We start from the raw sequence: 4984 nt of genomic DNA, 5'->3' as shown, positions 1-4984 counted from the left end.
AAGTGCCATTTTCTAAATGGTCAGAAAAGCTCTTATTGCTTCAAAACAGTTAACAGGATTTTCATAAAACATGAGTTTGCTTGAAAATGTTTTGAGTTTATTTTTTTTTATTTTTTATTTATTTTTTATTTTTTTCCGGCAACGGATCGCAACCCTCAGTGTCGCCCCCGCACCGGACCAGGGACCGGCAACGGGATCGCAACCCTCGGCGCCGCTCCCGCACCTCGCTCAGCCAGCGAGCGGGAACAGGTCTGCATGTGGGATCCGAACCCCCGGGCGGGAGCGCCGCCGTGCTTCCAAAGCGGCGCACTATCCAGTGCGCCACCGGGCCAGCCCCTGAGTTTCTTGAAGAAAAAAATTCTCAGACTCCTTTTCATGTTTCTGTTTGTAGTTGGATTGCAATGCCCTTGTAACTATGACAAGGCCTTACTCATTTCAAGCTCTGTTCATTAAAAAGCTCAGATATGTTCTTAGGCACTTGAAGTCATATTATCTTTGATTCATAATCAATAAAATGTAAAGGAAACATGGAGAACCCTAACTGAATGACATCTATATAGTGAAGTTTTTTTGTGTTTAATATATATTTTCAATTTAAATAACAATATGATTCATTATTTATTCAGATATCTCTTCAGTGGATAAATTCTGCATCCTTCTGCACACCTCTAAAATAAGGAATGCTGCTATTTTACATTTATCTAATTGTTTTTAACCTTAGCCACTTAAGATAGGAATCAAACATGTAGTCTTTACAGGATTCATCTTTGACTTTTATATCCAAGTAGAGGACAAGGCAAGCCCAGTGTGTAATTAGAAAACAGTTAATCAAAACAACTGAAATTACCCCATGATGACTTGAGATCCCCATACTGTTGATATGCTATTGTTCCATTACTTAAAAACAACAAAAGTAATTTCAGTCATATTCCTACTGGTAATGATCAAGTGAGTTCATTATTGCAGAAGTTACATTACAAAGGATTAATAATTATACAGGACTCTTTTCTGGTGGTGAAGACAATGTTCTAAAAAGTTTTGTTTGGTGATAAACTTGGGAATAACTAAAAAAAAATTTAGCTCCTGAAGTAAAAAAAATAATTTTTCATTATTTATATAAATTTTATAATTTATATAATTTGCAATTTATAAATTTATAAAATTATTGCTATTCATATAAGTAATTTCAACAGTGAATGGAGCCCTATCTATACCAGAAACAACCCCATTCCCCATCTTTCAAGGACTGGAAATAAGTCTTTCAAGAGCATTTCAATTAATATTGAATGAGTAACAAATTAAATTATACAAGTCATAAAATTTTACTTACTCATGTGTATGTATATACACACATGCCTATTGGTACTCACCTAATGCATCATTAGTAATTAGGTTTCACATTAATGTATCATTGGCTGGCCTAAAATACACTCTAATTTGATTCTTTCAGCAATGCAGCTGGGTGGGTGTTATCATTTGACATTTGTAGAAACTGAGGATCAGTGAACTGAAATAACTGGTCAGATATCACACAGCTGAATTGGGTTTGAGCTGAGACTAACACTCTGCTTTTGCAATCCAGGCTGCCTTCGTAAAATAGTGTTGGAAAGCTGAGATTGACATTCAGACTGCTGTGGTCCTTCAACAAGGTGGGGTCCTACATCCAAAGATAGCAGGTGTGTGCGTGTGTGAGAGACAGAGACTGTCAGAGACAGAGAGATAGAAAGAGATAGAGAGAAAGAGACTAGAAACAGACTCTTCAATGTCTTCAGCATCTAATATTTGCTATACATTTTTTCATTTTAGTTTTCAATGAAGATCTCACATCTGACTTAGATTTTGCCTGTTATTTGCTACAAAGTCCTTCAATGTCTTCAGCATCTAATATTTGCTATACATTTTTTCATTTTAGTTTTCAATGAAGACCTCACATCTGACTTAGATTTTGCCTGTTATTTGCTACAAAGTACAGACACCAGCAATTTGATACATGCTCAGGCAGACATTTCTAGGTAATTTGATCATCCAAATGATGCCTAGTCTTATATTTTGACATTAATTTCTTAATCACATTGCTATGTCTCAGTTAATAGGCTATGCTGCAGGGCCGGCCTGGTGGCACACTGCTACAGTGCGCCTCCTGCCAAGGGTTCGGATCCCACATACAGACCGGTTCCCGCTCACTGGCTGAGCGAGGTGCGGGCGCGACACTGAGGGTTGCGATCCGTTGCCGGACACGAAAAAAGACAAAAATAATAATAATATTAATAATTGGCTATGCTGCCATTCACATATTCAATTTAAAATAAAATTAATGTGCATGACATATTTATGTTCCAGTATGGCAGTGCAGTCTCACATTGAGTTTACAGGGACTGAGAAATTTGAAATGTGACCTGGAGACCTTATGAGTCAGAATAACAGTAATCACCTACTGTTCGACATCCCAGAGACAAGACTGTCACTAGCACAGGTGGAGGAAGGGGCCATTTATGTGGCTACAAGCTGCGACCTGCATCTTTGCTATGTTTAGGGTCACGTCTTTGGAGATGTTGTTTTATCCTAGCACTGGAGCCACTTGGAGGAACTGCACATCAAATTACAACTATCAAAAATAGACCGGGGATTTAGAAGTAGTTTCTTCTTGGAGTTTGTGATTTTTTTGCTATGTTTAGGGTCACGTCTTTGGAGATGTTGTTTTATCCTAGCACTGGAGCCACTTGAAGGAACTGCACATCAAATTACAACTATCAAAAATAGACCGGGGATTTAGAAGTAGTTTCTTCTTGGAGTTTGTGATTTCCAGTGGAAAAGAAAAACAGAGGGCATGATTATTGGGAAAGGAATGAGGAAGCCCCACTTTGGGAGAAGAGCTGTCTAACAGTTTCAGATGTGCACATTGTGCTGGCTACAGGAACTGATTCTCCCACACCTCTTGGCAGTTTTTGACTTAGTGGGTGGCTTTTCTCTTTTATGTTATGACTCTACTATTTTCTCTTCTTTCTGCCTGTGTTCTCTGTAGAGGGCTTGTCTTAATGGAGATGATGGAGTGAGAGCCCCCTAAGTGCTGATGATTCTGAGATTCACCTCTCCACTCTGGATCTCTACCCTGATTTCTAGATTGCTTTATCCAGCTGCCTGATTGATACCTGCAGTGAGAGACTCCCTGGGCATTGCAATCTTAACCTGCTTGTGCACACCTGGGAACCTGGCTCTGCACCCCAAGGCTCCTCTTCCCACACTGCCCTCCATCTCAGTTCATCCTACCACTGGGATTGCTGCAACTGTCCTCCAACTGTCCTTGCTTCCCCCGGCCAGGGTGATCCTGCTAAAGTGCCATTTGGATCGAAATGGAGCATAGTTTCTGCCTTGCTCACATGTGTCCTTTTGTAGGTTGCAGGACCCAAGCCCTGTGACTGCATAGGTTCTCTGAGCCTCACCACACATCCCCGTCTTTCCTCCCTGCACCTGCTGCTCAACCTACCCACCCCTGCCGCTCCTCTAGCCTCAGGACTCTTGCACGTGCTGTTCCTTGTGGGGAATGGCCAGGAATTCCCTTCCCCTTCCATGTCCACACCGCTGGTCCACGCAGGCCAGACATTTTCTTCTGGTCTCCACTGGGTTGTCTGCTTCTCTGAGGACTTCCCCGGCCTGTCAAGGACACTACTTTTGCTTATTAATTTCCCTTTAGCACTTATCCACTTATTCCTATTTTGCAAACCATATAATATATTTCATTAATTTTAAGTATGTATTTTCTCACATTTTAACAGCTCTGAAATCAAGATACTCTTCCAATCCATAGCATTTAGCTAATCTTTTATAATTTCATGTTTTTTTCTTTTAGTGTTGCACCTTATGGAATAACATCTTAATGTTAATGAAATACAGTATTTGTTTATCTTGGTATCAGTCTTTCTCCTTGAGAGAATTTTTGCTGTTTTGTTCTCCATTTCATCTCCAACAACCATTTGTTAAGCTTTGACCATTACAGGCAATCAATCAACTATGATACTATCATAAAAGTTTTGATAAAATGGCCAGGTATCTTGTTAGGAAGCTTTATCTAAGGAGAGAGAACAAAATCACAGTGACATCTCTCTGGTCTAGGTAAGAGCTAAAGTCTAACTGAGGCAGAGGGAATGTTAAGGACGGGGACACATTGTGAAGGTGGACTCCGCCGTCCTGGTCCCACAGCTGCAGTTTGGAAGGAAACCAGGCACCCCGAGCTCCCAGAGACTGCGGTGAGACTGAAGCTGGGGTGGAGGACGGCATGCCTTCAGCAGGTGGGGGCTGAAGAGGGGGGTATTTTTTGAGAAGAAAGATGAATATATCAATTTCAGTTAAAATTGATTTAAGTTCAGTCCAACTTGGGACTGGAGCCCAGGCCAGGTGTCTGTGCCACAGCCTGGCCCTGCACGCAGGAAGCACACGCCACTGCACTTTGGCTTTGTCTCTACAGTGTGTTCTGGAAATGTTTTCATAGCAAAGCATCTGCTGTGCACAGAACTTCATATTTTAACAGCTACATAGAACTCAGTTCTACGGTGTACCACAACTTATTTATCCAGTGTCCTGTTGAAGGACAGGGAGGACGGGTTTTTCCACTTTTGCTGTTTTTATTAGCTATTTGTTTATTTTGCTACATACATGTGATTGCATTTGTCCTATAAATTCTGTACTTGGAATTGCTGTGTTGAAGAGGATATGCATGTAAGCATGCTATGGCTATTGTGACATTTGCCTCCAAAGTGCTAATAAATGTGCATGAGACGGCACACTTATTTTACATTGTTGTTAATATCACATAATATTAAACTTTTACAGCTTTGCTAATACGGATTAAAAATTGATTTTTTAAAAAAATTCAAATGTCCCTAATGAGGAAAGAGCTTTAGCTCACTTCATTTTTAAACACTGCTATACTTTTCTCAGTAAGAATTAAATAAATTAATATTTAGCACACAGTATGTGTTTTAATATT

The sequence above is a fragment of the Galeopterus variegatus genome, unplaced genomic scaffold (genome assembly GCF_000696425.1).
Source record: "Galeopterus variegatus unplaced genomic scaffold, G_variegatus-3.0.2 Scaffold8221, whole genome shotgun sequence".
NCBI lineage: Eukaryota > Metazoa > Chordata > Mammalia > Dermoptera > Cynocephalidae > Galeopterus > Galeopterus variegatus.
Note: the sequence above shows the minus strand (reverse complement) of the source record.